The 20,764-nt window shown below is 40.3% G+C and overlaps 1 protein-coding gene across 1 annotated transcript in view; it reads right to left on the reverse strand.

Moving 5' to 3' along the window:
* The window catches only part of CUBN (cubilin), a 313,379-nt gene that overhangs the window by 189,333 nt on the left and 103,282 nt on the right, over positions 1 to 20,764 (reverse strand). The window lies entirely within an intron of this gene.

Genomic DNA, 20,764 nt, shown 5'->3' on the forward strand with positions numbered 1-20,764 from the left:
GCTCAGGCAATCCACTCACCTCAGCCTCCCAAAGGCACGGGATTACAGGCTGAGCCATCATTATATTGTAGGTAAGAACTATGTAATATAGTAGAAAGTACAATGGACTATGGGAGCAGTGTTAGAAGTGAACTCTCTGTCTCTGAGTGTCAGTATCCTTGTAGCTAACACATAATTTCTAAGTCCCTTGCAGATCTAATAACTAGAATTCTAAGTACTAAAAATTCTTTGCTTTGTACAAGAGACTGTAGGAAATAAAAATGTAAATTATATAGGTCCTGACCTAGAGAACTTACATCTAAAAAATAATAATACAATAGATGTATAAAAACCTAACCAAAGGAAAAAAAAAACAGCAGCATATATTTATGAATGTTTATGCGATGTTTTAGAAAGCAATTCAGGCAGACCAGGACAGAAAATAATCAAAAGCTGCAACATATGGTACTCAAAAAAAAAAAAAAAGGCCACCATTCAATGAGTACGCATATGTAGTTTACAGGTGTTTCTTATTAATACTTATATGACTACATGGGGTGGGTACTATCATTATCTGCATTCTTTTTTGGGGGGGGGTGGAGTCTCACTCTGTTGCCCAGGCTAGAGCGCAGTGGCACGCATGCTCACGGTCACTCCAGTGTCAAGCTGCTGGGCTCCGCAAGTCCTTCCACCTTGGCCTTACAAGTAGCCAGAACTACAGATGCGCGCTACCACGCCCGGCTAATTTTTTATTTTATTGTAGAGATGAAGTCTCCCCAAGTTGCCCAGGCTGGTCTCAAACCCACAGCCTCAGGCAATCCACTCGCCTAGGCCTCCCAAAGTGCTGGGATTACAGGATGAGCCACTGAGTCCGGCCCATTATCTGCATTCTTAAATGAGCGAATTGGTGGAAACAGTTCAAATGGATTGCCCAATGCTACCTGGGTTGTAACTGCAGCAGCTAGGACACTCACCGAGGCAATCTTGTGGTATCCTAGTACTTAGTTACTAAACTTTACAGGCTCTCATAGAGTTTGTAGGATTTCAGAGATTTCTGTATGCAGAAGAAGAGAGAACTTTACAGAAGGGGTAACATTTGTGAAAGGTTTAATTAGAAAGGAAATGGTAAGATAAATTATCTTGTTCTCCAACAGCAATTTTTGGAGATTAAAAAAAATCGTTGACCCTATTAACATCTCTGGGCCTCCCTTTCTATTTTTTGAGAATGTTCTTTATTGGCTGGGAAATTCTTCCAAGTATCTTCTCTTATTCTGCATCAAGGCTGGTCATGTTTAAAAAGAACAGTGCCTTCTCCTTCCAATATGAATAAATGTGCATTTTCTCATGAATGAATTAAAATACTACCATGACTTCAAAAGTAAGACACTAAGTCTGAGATCATGTCTACTATCTATCCGAAGCAAATTCCTCCTGTACAGTGAATTAGAAAAATAACTTTTAAAAGTTAAAAATGGTTGCTTTTTGTTATTGTTGTTGTTTTTTAATTTTCCATACAGAACCCTCCCACTTAACTGAAAGGCTCTGAGGTGAATTCTAAGTATATTGATTTGGTAAAGAAATCTGACTCTGGCTCAGAGTGCTATTATTGTCTTTTTTGAGTGATCAGTTTCCTCCTTTCACTTGTAAACCTCTGGGTTTTCAGATTTTAAATTTTTTCACAGAACAATAACTTTTGTTTGTCTTGTAAAGTTTCCACTTTGATTTCTAAAGCCTACCAGAAAGCTGTTTAAAATTAGACCTGCTGACATTGTAGATCATGGTGAATGTTAAAAAAACATAAGCGTCATAAAAGGTTTGAACATATTTGTCCTACTACAGCAACACACGGCAAATACTCCTGAAGGCAACATCAGCACAGATTGTAAGTTCTCCAGCAACAACTCTAGGGGGCCCCATTCACAGGACATTCTGTGACATGAGGCTTCCTGAAGGCATGCACCACAGTGGTTCCTGTATGTTGTGTTAAGATGTAGCACCTTGGACAGGTGTGGTGGCTCAAGCCGGTAATCTCAGCACTTTGGGAGGTGGAGATGAGAGGACTGCCTGAGCTCAGGGGTACGAAACCAGCCTAAGCAACATGGCGAGACCTCGTCTCTACAATAAATCAAAAATTAGCCAGGTATGGTGGCGCATACCTGTGGTTCCAGCCACCTGGAAGGCTGAAGCGGAAGGATCGCCTGGGCCCAGCAGGTCAAGGATGCGGTGGCCATGAACAGCGTGCCACTGCACTCCAGCCTGACTCCGACTCAAAAAAATAAAAGATGTAAAACCTTTCATTAAAATATATTATAGGTAAGCAAAACAAATCTGTCACCCTGGTCTTTTGACCTACATTTTCAGTTCATATGGTTCTTAATACCAGTTGTATCAAATAAGCCAGTGGAAAAAAAAATGACTTTGTGGCCACATGATATAAAAGAGAACCAGAAAATGGAAGCTTGTGTATCTCATCTCTGCATTTTTATTTAGTGTTAGTTCATATGCCAATCTGACTCAATTTTTGTATCACAAATGATTCATCTAAAACTCTGTATAATATTTTTCCATTGTCTTTTCCAATTGTTGTAGGTTTCCTTGTGAATTCCTTTGCAAATAACAGGATACCAATATTCTTAAACTAGACACTGTAAACTGAAATGGTAATAGCAGATTCTTGGCATGTAATATTGTTTTAAAAAATTACAGTACAGTTATATAGACCCACAGTGTCCTTTTCTCTAAGATTTAACACAAATTATAAATAAGTTTTGTTTCATAAACAGAGCAAAATTTTAAAGTATATCATATTCTGTTCTCATCAGTAGCACATATGTGTATGTTTTTTAAAGAGAAAGTTCAATATTACGTACAATACTCGGGAAAAACACTGTATGGTTGTGAGAAAGAGAGAAAAACTGAAAGGGCTTGAACACTCTTTGAAGTTTTTCTTTTTTCCACATATTCTCACTATTTCTGAGACTTAATATATCAAAAGGTAACTAGCTTGATTTAAAAGTTAACAGCAAATGCAAAATAGAATACGTTTATAATAGTGATACTTTTTGGTCAAAACCTTTTAAGGTACTGTACTAGAAAATAAAATTAATTCTAATAACTATGATAAAAATTTAACTCTGTCTTTATAATTCTAAATTTTGAGGGGGTAAAGTAACATTCCAATTCCATTCACTTATTCATTATTCATTCATTCATTCTCTCAACAAGTATTTATTGAGCAAATGCCCATGGTGTAAGCAGTGCTATCAAAGCCAAATACCATTAATAGCTCTTGAAAATAACTCTATAGACATAAAAGTGCTATTACTCACATGTCTCCTGCAAGTTATCAAATTCTTCACTTTTCCTTCAGTTTGTAAAGAGTACTTTCAATATATTTTTATTTGATAAAAACAATTAGTGCATTCTATTTTATTCTTTACATGCTAATTAGTGGAAAGTTACAAATAAGAATAAATAAGTTATCATGTCATTGTCAGTCATATTTGTGACTTGTGATGTATGACCAAGAGGTCACAGGCAAGGACAGGAAAGAGAGATGGAGAACAGACAAAGCTAGACATGAAAGTTACATCAACCAATAGCTATCAGGAAATTACATAGGCAGTGACATTTAGACCGCCAATATTTTCTTCATCACTATGTTACCTGTCTGGTTGAATGACCAATAAAATGTAAAAAAAAAAAAAGAGAGAGAGAAGTTTTGATGACTGGGCGTGTGCAATCTAAAATAGACGATGGTTTACAAAAGCATTTCAGGGATCTACATAAAGGAGATTATAAAGAATGACAACACCAACCAACAAGAAGGGAACAGTGGCACGATAAATAAAGTTTTAAGAGTTACATATGTAGGAGAAATAGTGATCGTGGCTCATTGTACCTAATTGGTAAGAGAAGGTTTTCCTGAGGGAGATGTGATTTCAGAACTGCTTAATGGGCATGCTAGATTGCACATTTTTTGGAAACATTATAGCATACCAGAGGAAGCTTCAGACAAAATGGGTTCTAGCAGCAACTGTGATACTAATTTAGTTAAGTAATTCAACCTCTCAAATCCCCAGTTTTTTCACTTATAACAGCATTAATAGTTATCTCATAGGGTTGTTATGTAAATGAAACAAAGTAAGGTTTTTAACTAAGTGCCTTGTGGATCATAATAACTCCATACATGCTGTGTTTTATATCTTAACAAGACTTTATCCAGATGTGAGATGAGATGAAAGAAAGGCTTGGAGCTAGGAGAGGAATGACTGGCTAAAATGTCATCATGGGGTTGGGCACGATGGCTCATTCCTATAATCGTAGCACTTTGGGAGGCCAAGCAGGAGGATTGCTTGGGCCCAGAAGTTCAAGATCAGCCTGGGCAATATAGTAAGACCCCATCTCTACTAAAAAATAAAAAGTAGTCAAGCATGGTGGCGCCCGACTGTAGTTCCAGTTGCTTGGGAGGTTGAGGTGGGAGAATTGCTTGAGCACAGGAGTTTGAGGTTGTGATGAGCTGTGATCCTGTCACTGCACTCCAGCCTGAGTAATGAGTAAGAGCTCAACTCAAAAAATAAAATAAAATATCATCATGAATAGCTAGAGAAGAGGTAAGAAATTGGCTGCTCATTAAGTTACAAGAATCTTTTTTTTTTTTTTTTGAGTTGGAACCTCAGAGCTCTATCGCCCAAGCTGGAGTGCAGTGGCACACTCACAGTCACCCCAGCATCGACCTGCTGGGCTCAGATGATCCTTCCACCTCAGCCTTTCAAGTAGCCAGAACTACAGGCACATACTACCACACCCAACTAATTTTTGATTTATTGTAGAGGTGAGGTCTCGCCAAGTTGCCCGGGCTGCTCTCGAACCCACGGGTTCAGGCAATCCACTTGCCTTGGCCTCCCAAAGTGCTGGGATTACAGGCTGAGCCACCAAACCGGCCAAGAAATGTTTTAAAAGACGATCCATACTTGTATGTTAGTTCACAATTTTCAAAGTGCTTTTAATATGCACATTATGTTATTTTAAATTCATAACAACAATATATGGTAGGCAAGAATGATAATCGTAGGCCCATTTTAGAGATTATAAAAGTGAGGATCAAGAAAGCTAAGGGATTTGCCCATATCATGTGGTAAATGGCAGATCTGGGGACAAAACCTAGATACTCTGACACCAATAACCCCCATCCTTGTCCCCAGATAACAGTTCTGTGTTTTCCCTCCACTATGCCTCGCCTAAAGGCACCGGAATAACAATGTTGAACACAGCCCTCATTACTGTTCTGTCCTTCCAATGAAGGAAAAAAATCACCATAGCAACCTGGAAAAAGTAAACAAGGCAGAAATCTTTTCATTGACTTTGAGGCCAAATCTGACAGAATCTAAAGTATTAATATCATTAAACATTAGCTGAACTGGAATAAAATAATGCCATGAAGAGAATCATATGTTTTTCAGTTTTAAATAGTTCATCTTTATAAAACATTTAGTCCCCGTGACTGATAATCTATTTGACTTGATTTTCTTCCAAACTCCTAGTCATCAGTTGAAAGGAAGTGCTTACTTTATCAGCAGGAAGCATGTTGATCTACTGAACCCATAACAAGGAAGAGTTAAACACAGTTGCTAAGCCTGCCTACTTGTGTAGGTAATTAAAATTTTTTTCATAAAAGAATCTTGCAATATTGTTTTCATTCAAAACAAGCTATGCGTTATAAAATTCCAGTACAAAAAATGTAATAATAATCTTCTATGCATGTTCTATCTTTAAGTTTGTGTGTGTTTGTGTGTTTTAATAAAAAGACTTTCATAGAAGCAAACCAGCAATGAAACAGCTAAATGGAATCAGAGACACAAAATTTAAAAAGCATATTCTGCACTGCCCTGTGAGCGCTCAAATGCAGTCACCTCTTTACACTTGGCATTTTCTTGAAATTACATTCCATACATTGATAGTATCAGGAGGGGAGGCAGCTTGAAACCGACATGGCTAAAATCCATCAAAGCTGGAAGAAAAGCAAGAGAGAATTGACCCAAGGAGGACATTTTCCTACCCTTGCTCTTTCATTTCTGAGGGAAATGCCTGAGTGGTTTGGCAGCTAGTGTTAAAAAGAGGGTAGAAAGGCAAAATATGGTGCAAAAGAATAAATTTTAAACACAATAAATAATGCTCACATACATCATTAAAATGGTCAACTTGTATTTTAATAGTTTTTCTAAAACATAAAAATTAAAACTTGCTGTTCTGTTAATACCTAGAGATAGACCTCATTGTTTAAGCCAGTTTGTCTCTGTCATATAAGAAGGAAGACTGTGGAAGGAGTGAGGTCACAGAAGAGAAGTTACCAGCAAGAACTCTTTTGGTGAGGCAGGTGTAATGTGAATTGGTAACCAGAAGCTAGATCCTGGGGAAGGCCCAACCCAAAACAAAGTGCCTTATTACCTGGAATACACAGACCTCATTTTTGATACATCTATGAAACTTACAATAATGTAATTAGAGGGATGTGGGATTTAACGTAAACTTCAGAAAATGGCCAAAGTTGTCCTAAAATGGTTGGCATGTAATAAGAACCATAGAAAGCCAGCAATTCCTGGTATGACGTTGCCAATTAATTCCCAACGGTCTACTAGCATTTGGCTGGATGAGAGTTATTTGTCCCTCTAGGATCACCAGTCCTCTCTGAAGACAGGGCCAAAGGTGGAGCCTCCAGTCTTCATAAAGATCTGATCTTAAGGATTTGCAGATTAATCTTCTGGGGGATTTTGTAAATTAGCATGTATTCTGTGAGGACAGGGACACAAAGATGATCACGAGATGAAATCAGAGAAGAAAATCAGGTAATAAAAAGAAGACCAGGAATGTGCAATTTCCCCTGAGGAAAAGGAAAGAAGAAAGAAAATAGTAAAAAGAAAGAAAAGGACAAAGCATGGTGACTCCAGGAGAGGAGAAAGTTGTCCAAAGCTGCAGAACCCCGAGTATTGAGGTGAATACTGTCCCCCCCGAATTCATGTTCACCAGGAACTTGTGAATGTGACCTTATTAGAAAATAGGGCCTTTGCATTTGTAATCAAGTTAAAATGAAGTCATACTTGATTAGAGTGGGACTGAAATCCAATATGACTGGCGTCTTTATAAGAAGAGGGACATTTGGACCCAGACACACAGAAGAAGGAAGGCCATGTGAAGATGGATGCAGAGATTAGAGTTTGCATTTACAAGTCGAGGAAAGTCAAGGATTGCCAACAACCAAAAGAAGCTAGAAGAGGCAAGGAAGGATTCTTCTCTAGAGCCTTCAGAGAGATGACGCTGTGAACACCTTGACTTTTGGACTTCCAGCCTACAGAATAAAGAGAATAACTGTATCTTAAGTCACCCAATTTGTGCTAGTTACCTACAGTAGCTCTTGGAAGCTAATATATACCCATTTTTTTCCTTGATAAATGATGTCACCAGACTCATAAGTAGGCACAAACTGGCAGCAACTATTTGTGTAGCATTTAAAGAGTGTGGATTTATAAACTCTTCTTATTCCATCTAGTATTAATTACTTCCTATTTATCAGCTTGAGTTTTAGAGAATGGTTGGTCAAGGATAAGGTTTTCAAGAAGACAGGAAAAGTTTACTGTTGAGAAAACCAGCAACAATCATAGGGCCAGGCATCACATTAGGAGGAAACAAGTAAACCTAAGAACTGAGGAGTTAAACCATGTGACTTTTAGCTTTGGAGAGTCAGTAAAGGTTTAGAAAATTTCATCTTCCATAAGCCTTCATCTCTGCCTAAGACTTTGTGAGGGTCCATTTTATTTGACAGATCTCTACACAGCAATGTATATGGAGGAGAATTATCAGGTTTTAATGGTAAAGACAAAAAAAAAAAGAAACAATAAGCCATACCATGAAGTTAGTGACTTGGAAAATAGACACAAGGAGCTAAAAAAAAATCAATGCTGTCCATAGCTACAAAACAACCTTTAAATTACTATACAAGATGTCAGATAAATATTTCATACTAAGATTATCATAGCCATCTGATTATCATGTCCTGGATCCAAATATTGAAGTGTTTCACATTAGTACACCATTAGAGAAATAATCCAATGTAGCCATATTTCCAGTTTTCACAGAACATAAATTTAAATTCCTGTATGTGAAAGGTTAAAATTTTTCATTTTAACCCAGAGAAGTATAGCCAATCTCGTTATCTTTTCATCTTTGTTAACATATTGGTTTCCTTCTAATCTACTCATTCCACCCAAATTTAAAAATGGTTTCCTAGTAGAAATTCCTTGCTTTTAATTATTGAGGAGAAATAGATCATTCCACCAATCTCTCCCTCTCTTAGGTATTTTTGCAATTATTCAAGATTCCTAAGCAAAATATAGTATAAAAATATCTGCCAAGAAAAAAAATGAGACCGAGGTCATTGGACTAACTTCTCCCAAATTAAATAGTCATGCTTAAGGTTACTAAACACTACTTTATGAAATCTCCCAAACAGGCAAAGATAGAGGAAACACATTCTCTTTATGTGATTTCCAAGTTCAACACTCATACTTCTATTTAGAAGCATTTATACTAAACCTGCATTCTTTCCATTTCATTGTTTTGGAACACGGGGTTCTTGCAGGGAAAAGTTCAAGGGCTCTGCCTCACTAGACTCTCCCTAATTCCTTCTGTCCCCTCTAACCCTTCCTCCACAGGAAGGAGACTCCACACAGACCCATGTGGGCAATACCACACTGACAGCAGTGGTGTCCTCTGACCCTCCAAACTCTGTCTAAACCTGAGCCTCAAGACTGTTCTCTGTGACCTTAACATTCAAGTCTTGGTGTAGGGAAAGCAAAACAACTGAATTCACCAAATTTTCATGTGCTGTGTTCCATCCTCCAGTTTCTACCTCCACCCTCCTGCCCCGCTACCAAGCCAGGTTGTTCTGGGGGCAGCTACTCTTTCACTCTTCATTTCAGTATAACATCTTCCTTTTGTAAGCAAGTTTGCAAGTTCGCGAAACTAAAACTTGGTCATAGACTAGATGATCCTTGAGGTTTTTCCCAAATCAGTTGATTCCATCCACCACATGTAGCAACTCCAGAAGAGCCCTTCATAAATAAATACTAAAGCAGACATTATATTAAGGGGCCAACAAATAGCATCAGCTCATTTGAATTTGTCTTTTACCGAGCAATGCCCCCATCAACATATTATTGTTACTTGAACCTGAAAAGAATGACTTGTGTAATTTAGTGAGGATCCTTTGGAACTAGAACATTACTTGGGAAAGACTGCACACATCTCTTTAAAAACCTTTTTATGATGAGAATTTAGTTATAAAATGACCTATCATAAGCTCTGACATATTTTACATTGATTGCAATGTTGGCTAATCTTTTTTGCCATGAAAACTTAACAGGGAAATACTTATTTGCTTTTAGGCAGAGTGGAGTCATTTCCAGCACAGGTTTTGGAGTTTGACACCACACACTTGGCTTTGCATTCTGTTCCATCACTTACTGGATTTGTGAGTTTAGGCAAGTTATTTAACTTCTCTAAGACTCCCTCCTCAGTTTTCTCATCTATAATATGGGAATGATGATGCTAACTTCAGAGGATTGTTGGGGAGGAGACATGAGGTATTATTTTGAAGGCACCCAGCACATGGTAAGATTCCTTTCTTGTGTGTGTGTGTGTGTGTGTGTGTGTGTGTGTGTGTGTGTGTGTGTGTGTGTGTGTTGGAGTCGCACTCTGTTGCCCAGGCTGGAGTGCAGTAGGACTCTCATGGCTATCGCAGCTTTGACCTACAGAACTCAGGTGACCCTTCCGCCTCAGCCTTCTGAGTAGCTGGAACTACAGGTGTGTGCCACCATGCCTGGCTAATTTTTTGATTTATTGTAGAGATGAGGTCTTGCCATGTTGCCCAGGCTGGTCTTGAACCCCTGGACTCAGGCAATCCTCTTGTCTTGGCCTCCCAAAGTGCTGGGATTACAGGCTTAAGCCACTGTACCCAGCCCCTTTCTTAAAATGATAACATCTAAAGTCATAATAAGTGAGACATCAATTAAATCAATGCACTAAGCATTTGATTATATTTTCATTCATTGTTTATAGGGCAATATAGTTTATTTTTATCATAATTCATGTCTTAAGATAAATTTAAAATTACATTTAGGTGGCAAAATCTATATTATGTAGCCTGAGTAGTCTGTATAACTAGAAAAAAAAACAATTAGGGACAAAGTCTATCAATGTCATTACTTACATACAGAATATCAAATTCTCTTGTAAAGTGTAGCTACTGTCCTACACCAGGGGTTCCTTTTTTGTTTGTGACACAATGCTGCTGACAGCTACCACTAGTTCCTCTGAATACACAGTGGCGTTCTACTAAAACAAGTCCTTGGATACGTAATGTTTGAGACAAATATGCTAACATTTAAGTAAATGATCAAAAAGAGAATCCTCTGGGGGCAAAAAGTAATGTTTTACACTGAACACGGTGTCAGTTCTGAGTTGGTTTAGTCATCTTTGGCTGCTACAAAACTTGAAACTGAAAAAAAAAAAGCATGTGGTTTCTTTTTTCATGTTGTACGAAAAACTGTGGAATCCCCCGGAAATTATGTGCAGTTTGTCTCTGGGGTGTTGTTGCCAAGGAAGCAGAACACAAACAGAAGATTCGAGAAAGCCCTTCCTTTGGCTGAGATCTCAAGGACTATTACAAATTGTGCAATAAAAGCTCTGGGAAGGTCGCCGTTGTTTGAGGGTTATTTTTTTCTTTTTATAACTATCTCAGAGAGTGGCAATGGAAATAAAACTCAGATTTTTTTCAAACAGTAGCGACATGGGAATTGAGAGGCAAGACTCCTAAAAGGCTCTTGCTGGTTACACGACTCAGAGCCAACATGAAGTGAAGGTCAACTGTGTGGATGTGTATTTACTGCTGTCGTCAAGGAGGAGAAAAATGTCAGGATTTAGCTTTCCCACTCATTCTGAAAGGTCTTCATAGGTATAGGTTTAATATTGCCTCTGATTATCAGTACCTTGCTGGAAAAGCTCTGAGGCCAAATCAAAAGGAGCTGTAGGACTTCCTTAATAACAATTCCAATTTTACAAAGAGGAGTTATTCGTAAACAGATTTAAAAAAAAAAAAATTAGCATTGCCCATTAAGAACTTTTTTGCAAAAAAGAAGTAAGCGAGGATTTGTCATAAGTAAAAATCAGATACAACATCATAATGCAAAAATCTGCACTTTGGTTCCACAGTAAGACAGGATTCACTTCCAGTCTCTGTGTTTAAAACTGCTTTAAGAGTATCTCAAAAACAAAAGTCCAAAATATCAAACTGGCTGAAACAGTCATAACAAGTAGGATGGGCTATAGAATATATAAACGTAGAGAAAGTCTCATCAGCATTTAGGGAAATAACTTTTAACATAAACAGAGTTAGTGATTTTTAAAAGCTTCTCTTTTAAAAAAAGGTCTACCCAAACCAAACAGGATTTATCTTATATTACACTATAATAATAAAACTATCATGTGATTCCATGCTTTTGCTCATCTGTCTTTACCAAGAGGTTGTTTTCAGACTTACTAAATAAATGATACTTCTTTTAAAAATTTTTTTTTTTTTTTGAGTCAGAGTCTCACTCCGTTGCCCAGGCTGGAGTGCAGTGGCACGCTCACAGCCACCCCAGCATCGACCAGCTGGGCTCCAGTGTTCCTTCTATCTTAGGCTTCCAAGTAGCTGGAACTAAAGGCATGTGTTACCTTTCTGATTTAATGGCTGATTTTTTATTTATTGTAGAGATGAGGTCTTGCCAAGTTGCCCGGGCTGGTCTCAAACCTGCGGGCTCAGGCAATCCACCTACCTCGGCCTCCCAAAATGCTGGTATTATGAACTGAGCCACCGAGCCTGGCCCTTTAAAAAATTTTTTATTTCAGTAACTTTTTCAGTACAAATGGTTTTGGGTTACATGGATGCATTGTATACTGGCGAAGAATTCTGGGCACATTGTACTCGTTTTTTCAACCTTCCCCCACTTCTCACCCTCCCTCTTCTGAGTATCCAGTGTCCATTTTGCCATCCTCTATGACTTTGCGACCATTAGCTTGGTTCCCTTATAAGTGAGAATATGTGGTATTTGGTTTTTCTACACTCTTGATCACAAAAGAAGTTACTTTGGAGGCAGATGGATGGGTGCTTTTCCATTTCTCTTTCTATGACATCATATCTATCACAGCCTAGCAGGAAGCGACACTGAAAGCAATTCTATCACCTACAGAGAGAAAGGTCTCCACCTGAGATTAAGACCAGACGGTGTGACTCACAGTTCAGCCTTGTGAACCTGCCCTGAAATATTTGTTTATTACAATTCATAAATCACTTTCTTGGCGAACATTATGCCTCCAGATTGATGTGAATTTTTTCAGCGTGGGCAAGCAAGACTTGGGAAAGACAACAAGAGGATGATCATTCAATAATTAAGAAAAGGATCCTGAAATCATTTTAAAACAGAAAAACCTAGGTCACATTTGATTCTGCATTTCAAAGTTATAATGTTGAAGAAATTATTAGGAAAAGGGAATGTGGTAGCTGGTCTAATATTTTGTGTGACAGTATTTATCATAGTGCTTGTCACATAGTCCTTGTGTTTCCCTGTGGAGGATCCATGAGAGTGTTACCCCCCTTCCAGCCATCTTGATTCTGCCAACCTCCATCCTCAGTTCTCAGCAGCCAAGACCCAGAATGATCCCCTGAGGCTCCCTTAATCACCATGATCTATGACTTCTCCAACTGTAATCTCCTTCCCTGACATTTCCCACTCCCTGCTCTAAAAAAGCAGTAGTTTCCCATTCCTTGCTACATTAAGTTCAAACTTGTCTGGCTGGCTTTCAGAGGTCTATAGACGCCAGCCCCAGGAAGTCTTTGTTGCTTTATATCCCACTATCTTCATTACATCACATTTCTACCTCTTTGTTTGCTCATGCTGATCCAAACACCCTCTATCAATTTTTGTTCTGATCATTCTTTGAGGGTTCTAAAATCTCACAGTTTATGAAAATTTCCCCAGCGATTTCCAGCCTCCTAACTAGCCTTGTATTAGAAACTTCACCGATTAGCACTTAAGTTAATTTTCTACTGTTTCCTAACTGGATTGGGCACGTCTTGAAGTCAAAGTTGAATACGATATTTCTTTTGTAGGCCTTCAAATACCTTGCATAGTTTTGAATACATATTTCATCATGTTCACAATTCCATATTCACCGATAATATGATTCATTCCAAAATCTCCTTCTCTACCCCAGATCCTCTTTCGTACCCACAAAAGACACATCCCTTGAACATTTCACAGGCATCTCAGATTGAGCATGTTCAAATAGGAGCTCACTATACCCAAACATAGTCTTCTCCCAGGATCCAATGTCTATGAAAACAGCACCAACACACACCAAGTCATCTAAGGTCGAAATGTGGGAGCTATGACCTCTCCTTTTGTTTCTCAGATTCACACACATCTCCATCATCAGATCTGCCTATCCCATCTTCTAAATATCTCTTTAGCACTGCCGTATCCTTTATTCATTTCCTTTCTCCCTTCCCTATTTCAATAGCCCCTAAACTAATCACCCAATCTTTCAACCCCTTCCTCTTCTTGGGCATCCCTTTATCTTCTTACCAGAGTCATTAGACTAAAATGTACACCTGTTCATGTCACGAAATGCCCGGCTTAAAAATCAATCAAGGGTATTTCCCCTGAGGCAGAATAAAATCCAAGTCCTTGCAATGTCTCTCATCAATTGGTCAACTGGTCTCTGGCAACCTATCCTGTCTCAACTTTCACATAGTGTTTCTCAATCTTTTGTTCTTGATCAGCCCCCAAGGAGGCTGTTCAGATTTTTTCCCCAAATTCTCAGCCATGAAAATTCAATTCCACAGATATATTGTATGTTTGTTATGCACTGTATATCTCTATACTGTATATATTAGAGTATAAGCTTTAAAAAAAAAAAATCCTCCTTCCCCTACCCCACCAAGAACGAATTATCTCCTCCTTGGAGGTGATACTGCCCCAAGGGAGAATGCCTGTTCTAGCTGGAAGACTTACCCTTTGCAAAACTTTTATGTTCTCACACCTCCCTGCTTCTACTTAGAAATGCCTTCCTCTCTTAAATATTTGTCTGATCAATTCTTTAAAATTCCACTCACATATCAAAGCTTCCTGGAAGGTTCTTTGAACTCCCTCAGCCTGACCTAGATATCTTTATCTATGTTCCCATGGCATAATGAAGTATGTATTTCTACACTTGGTTTGTCTGCCTTCCCTACCAGATGACTAACTTCTTGAAGTCAATGGGATCTTTCTCTCTTTTATGGGATGAAATTGTATCCCTGCCCAAGTTATATGCTTAAGTCCCAACCCCTAGACCTCAGAAAATGATTGCATTTGGAAATAAAGCCTTTAAGGAGGTGATTAAGTTAAAATGATGACATTAGAGTAGACCCTAATCCAATCTGACTAGTGTTCTTATGAGGGGGAAATTTTGACACACATAGATATCAGGATATGAGACGCAGAGACAAGACCATGTGGAGACACAGGGAGAAGGTAGCCACCTGTAAGCCAAGGAGAGAGGCCTTGGGAGATACCAGCCCTGCCAACACCTTGATCTTGGACTTCCAGTCTCTAGAACTGTGAGACAGTAAATTTCTACTGTTTAAGTCACCCAGTCTGTGGCATTTTGTTATGGTAGCTTGAGCTAACTAATACTCTCTATATTTTAAACACCAAGCCCAGGGTCTGGTAGTGAGTAAATATGTGCTGGTAGATTGAATGAATGAATGAATGAATGAAATACTTCTTCTCAATAAACACCTGCTTACGAAGGCTATGTGTAATCAGTACAACATGATTCACAGTTCTGAGCTGTCTGTTCTCAGAGGGTGGACCCAGAGTCCAGTGTATTCATCTACACACCCTAATAGTGATTGCCCAACATTCATTATAATGGAATCACAAGAGATAAAACCTTTGTCTTCAAGACGGACATCCCAGAAATCCCACCACACATACTCTTACGTCGTAAAAGGGATACAAATTACAAATTAGAAGGAGCCGGGCTCGGTGGCTCAGCCTGTAATCCCGCGCCTTGGGAGGCTGAGGTGAGTGGATTGCCTGAGCCCGTTGGTTCAAGACCCGCCTGGGCAACTTGGCGAGACCTCATCTCTACAATAAATAAGCCGGGCGTGGCAGCGCGCGCCTGTAGTTCCAGCTACTTGGAAGGCTGAGGCGGAAGGATCGCCGGAGCCCAGCAGGTCGAGGCTGCGGTGGTCGGGAGCGGCCGCCGCACTCCAGTCTGGGCGATGGAGTGAGACTCCAACTCAAAAAAAATAAAATACACATAGAAGGAATTCCCTTCAAAGGCCGATGACAAACTAAAACTAACAAGACCATTTAAGAGAAAAAGAACTGGAGGAAAAGGTTAAGAGAAACGTTGTGGACCTCATAGAGGGGTTTTGTTTGTTTGTTTTGTTTTGCCAGTACTCTAAGAATCAATCCTCTTTTTTAAAAGCCCTTTGATCCAATGCCTCATGCCCACAGGTGGTCAGGAAGGTTCTGGCTTAGGTCCAAGCAGAGCCAGATGTTGAGCATCTTGATAGGGTTTTTAAAATGTTCTCTCCAAATGGATTTCTGAAACCTCTCAAGGCTTGAGAAATTTCCTTCATAGCCAAAAAGGGAGCCAGCCCCCATTTGAAAGGCTGATGTCATCCATCTCCCCAAAGAAAAGGCCATGCTTTCCTTTGTGGGACTGCCGGGTGACATCACCTCCTGATCACATGTCACTTAGCCCTTCCCCTACTAAGCTCCCAGCTGAAGAGTTCGCTCCCTCTGCAAATGTCACTGGTGCCCACAGAGCTCCTTCACCTTGTTTGTGCTCTGGATTCCATCACCAAGTGAAAGGCGGCCCCCAGGAGCAGCGACCAGAAGAGGCAAGAGTGTGTGCAGCTGGCTGGGAGGCCACTATTCACACAGCTCAAGGAAAGTTCTCTATTCCCTTAATCAGCCCAGACCGAGGCCCCCAAGGCCGAATGCAGCCTCTGGACAAAGCTGTCAAGGCTGAAAACCGTGAACCGATTAGCAAGGCAGGGCAACTGTGGCCATTTCTTTATTTTCAGAGTGGGATCCTCTTTGAGCCCCACATAAAGAAAGCCCCTGCAGTGTGGTTTCGTCTCACGTCTCTAGGGCCACCTTCAAAACAGGCACTCAGATAACATCCGTTTGTAGATACATTTTCTCCAAGCAAACAGAAGATTTGTGCGGTCCACAAGAAAGCACATTTGTAAACTGATTTATTTATTAATTGGGGAAATGACTGAAGTGTGCGGGGATTTATCCTCAGAAGGAGTGCTCACAAATGATGTTGCTGCAGATTTTGAACCCTTGCGCAGAGTTTTTTGAGTTCTTTTTGCATAGATTGGAAAACAGTGGGAGGGAGAAGGCCCTGAAAAATAATGTGATGCTTGATTCTAAGGAGACACCTAATGAGGCTGTGCAGAAATGATCTTTTTGATTTTTTTTCCTCCTGACATGTTACACACATTCATACTTGTACACACAAATACATTTAAGAATATTACTATTGCCCTTCAACACTGAGGGTAATTAAAAATGTATTTTGCATTTATTTGATTTTGTATTTTGAGGGTCACAATTAGTCGTGTTGCTTCAGTTCTTTGAGATTCTACTCAAAAGCATTTCTCTGAAATATAAAGGATTCACATGAAGACAGAGGGCATGGTTCAGTGCCTGCCATCATTCCTTACTCATTATTTACACACGCACGCACGCACGCATGCACGCACGCACGCATGCACGCGCACACAATGTATATGCTTAGATCCCCAGCTCCTTTGTCAGCCTGTGCCCCTTGGGCCTGATTCTAGCCACTCTGGACTTTCTGGGTCCCTTGAGCTCTCCCAGTCTCCATCGCAGGGTCTTTCTTCTACCTGGAGTCCTTTTCCTTCTCCTGTTTGCCTAGTTAACTCCTGTTAATTTTCTAGATTTTAGTTCAGAGCTCCCATTCCCATGGGCAACTTCCCTGACCTGCCAGCTCAGGTCAGATGCCCTGCATGTGACCTCGGGTGCTTTGTGCAGCTTTGCTTTTCTATTTCTTTGCGTGCTTATCTGTCTCATGCCTACTTCTCCCACCTAGCCGGCAAGCTCTTGAGTCACTCTGTGTCTCCAGTCCTAGCACGGTAACTGGCGCGAAAGAGCACCTTAATATCTGCAGAATGAACAAATACATGAGTGATAAAGGATAATTTATGTCTTGGGTTTACCTCCAATGGCTAAAAAGTGAGAAGACCTCTCCCATGGAAGTCCTGTTCCCTAATGGTTGCCTTCTGTCTGTTATCTCAAAGGCATAGTTCATATGCAGAAACGACTAACAACCTCCTTCCAGAAGGTGCAGCCCAACTATAATTTACATATAATTCTATGGGAAGCACAGAGTTAAAAATGTGTTTGTTTCAGTTCTGGCCTCAGCTGGCAAAATTTGTTGCACAACCCTGGCTTCATGCTTAGCAAGTTTTCAGCAACTGGGATAAAGTTTTGAAATAGTAAACAGGAAAAGAGAATAGACAGAGGGTGTCTTTGACTCTCCCAAAAGAAGACAGATTCCAAATAGAACTGGTAAAAAAAATTTCCCAAAGAAAACTCAGAGCTTTCACCAGAAGATCTAACATGTTGGCTGGAAGAACTCACTGATTCACTAATCCGAGTGTAGCCCACAGTGCCCGTTCAGTCAAGCTTCTTGGAGTGGCCTTGGCTACCATGGCCTTGGCTAGTGGCCTTGGCTAGTTCAAACATGGCTAGAATAGCCTGGAAGCGGGGAGATGGAGTTATCTTTCGAAGTGATAGATGTAACCAGTAAAATCACAGCTCCTAAAACTCTCCATCCTGACTACATCAATGAATTACTTAGGGAAAACTGAAAAATTAGCAATAGTCAAGGCCAAGGCCCCACTGCAGACCAATTAAATCCTATCTGTGGAAGTTGGAACCCAGACATGGGGGCTTATTAAATTCCCAGGCAATTCCAGTGTGTATCTTGGGATGAGGAAGCTCCCCAAGGCCCCGAGTCCAGGCCTCCTGGTTAGCATTCCCTAACTTCCGCCTTTCGGACCTCTAGAAAAGTTTTCTCCTTGTTGGATCACTGAAGTGGTGTAGTTCTTCATTACAGGGACCCCAGATATCATCCTGCTGCCATTAAAACAGACAGAACAGTGGGCCCTTGGGCACCTCAGAAAGATTCTCCAGTCCCTAGTGATATCATTTTTCCATTGCTTTCTTTCTCCAGGTTTAAATCTGCTCTCTTCTTGCTCCTTGGAGTGTGGTACACAGAGTGGCACCATCAGCATTACCTGGGAGCTTGTTAAACATGCAGATTCTCAGGCCTTACCCCACACTCCATCTTAATTTTAACAAATCCCTAGTGATTCAAGTGCCCACGAATGTCTGAGAATGATTGCTCTGGAAAACACTCCTAGTCCTTGAAAATCTGGGTAATTTCCCAGGATTTTCCTGTCCTTTCTATGTCTTTTCATACTGTCTCTAGTTTCTAGTTCAAAATCATGATGTTTCTGAATCACAGAATACTATAGATGATGGTATTTTAGGGATGAATCAATCCAATTCTTTCACTGAATAGATAGATTAATAAACCTAGGTCAAATCTACCTATGTGATGAAATGGAAGGTCCAAGAACTTTCACAAGCTTAATTATCATAGCTCACTTACTTTGGGAATGCATAATCTATATTTCAAGCTACAATTAGCTCTGTGGATTACCACTGAGTATTTTTTTTTTAATTTATTTTTTTATTTTTAGATGTGGTCTTGCTATGCTGTCTAAGCTGTCTCAAACTCTTGGCCTCAAAGGATCCCCTGCCTCAGCCTCCCAAAGCACTGGGATTATAAGTGTGAGCCACTATTTCCAACAATTACCAGATATTTTTAAATACTGAAAACTCATACATATTTTATTTTATTTTATTTTACTTTATTTATTTATTTTTTTTTGAGTTGGAGTCTCACTCTGTCACCCAGACTGGAGTGCAGTGGCCACTTCCGGCCACCGCAGCCTCGACCTGCTGGGCTCCGGTGATCCTTCCACCTCAGACTTCCAAGTAGCCGGAATTACAGGCGCACACTACCATGCCCGGCTGATTTTTTTATTTATTGTAGAGATGAGGTCTCACTGCCCAGGCGGGTCTCGAACCCGCGGGCTCAGGCAATCCACTCACCTCAGCCTCCCAAAGGTGTGGGATTACAGGCTGAGCCACCGAGCCCGGCTATCTCATACATATTTTAACAGAAATACACTCAGTCCCCAATTCATAATCTTAGAACCTCTAGCATTCTTAAACATATAATAGGGCTATCTATTATACATAGCTCTGAGATTCACATATGCACTATTCTGTGAAGAACTTTCGAGAGTCAACCATGGTTCACACTAATGTGTACCCACCTTGAGCTCGCACCTGATTTTCACAGTAGGGCCACAGTTTAGAGTTCTATGCTTGATTCCCTAGCATACTATTGCAACTCCATCCCTCTTTCCAAGTGATTGAAGTGTTCCAAGGAGCCTTAACATCTTGGATGAGAACTGCTACTGTGATACCCACAAGGACTATATATTTCCAGGCTGGATCACTTTAGGACAGTGGGTATCGAACTTTTTTTTTTTTTTTTTTGAGTAGGAGTCTCACTCCATTACCCAGGCCGGAGTGCAGTGGCACACTCATGGCCACCCCAGTGTTGACCTGCTGGGCTCTGGTGATCCTTCCGCCTCAGCCTTCCAAGTAACTGGAACTACAGGCTACCACACCTGGCTCATTTTTTAATGTATGGTAGAGATGAGTTCTCGTCAAGTTGCCCGGACTGGTCTCAAACCCACAGGCTCAGACAATCCACTCACCTTGGCCTCCCAAAGTGCTGGGATTATAGGCTGAGCCACCGAGCCCGGCGGGTTCTTGAACTTTGATTACCAGGGAGACCAGTTTGGACACAGCTTATCAGGCCCACCATCAGATTCTGTAGGCCTGGCATGGGGCCCAAGAATTTGCATTTCTAACAAGCTCCAGGTGATACTGCTGCTCTGGGCTCTCTACTTGCAAATCGGCACATGAGACCTGTAGAAATCTCAGACCTCTTGTTAAAAAAGACTTTTTATCTTCAAAGGAATTATTATCTCTACCTGCTTTCTGAACCACCCAGGTGGGCTCTGATGTGTCCCTACCTGTTTGACAAGTGCACGCATCATAGCTTCAATTCTCCTCCATTCAGTCCAATCTATCCCATTCCCCTTCTCCCTATCTCTCCATGTAAGACTCTTGCTCTTTCTTGTCTATTCCTACCCATCTTTCTCTGTTTAATACCAAGGTGAGCCTTAAGTCTCATTCTATCTCATTGTACCCATGAGACTCCCATGCCACCTTGCAATTTGCTTGCTATGCCCAGGTTCAAATCTTCATCCCTAGAAACTTCATTCTGCCCTCTTCCTTCTCTAAGGCAATTTATCCCTGCACCTAATTGACCAGTTATCCAAATTATTTCCACCTTGACTTCACTTTCTCTTTTCATCCTCAAAGATTTAACTCTCCACATTCCACTAAAGCCTGAGCATATTGCCTAAGGTCCAGCAGTCGATTATTAGTGCCTGGGTTCTATTATTTGTTCATGGTGTTGTTTCCAAGTATAGAACTGGAAAGGGAACACT

Source organism: Carlito syrichta, unplaced genomic scaffold (assembly GCF_000164805.1).
Source record: "Carlito syrichta isolate Samal-C Ts95f unplaced genomic scaffold, Tarsius_syrichta-2.0.1 Scaffold302327, whole genome shotgun sequence".
NCBI classification, from domain to species: Eukaryota; Metazoa; Chordata; class Mammalia; order Primates; family Tarsiidae; genus Carlito; species Carlito syrichta.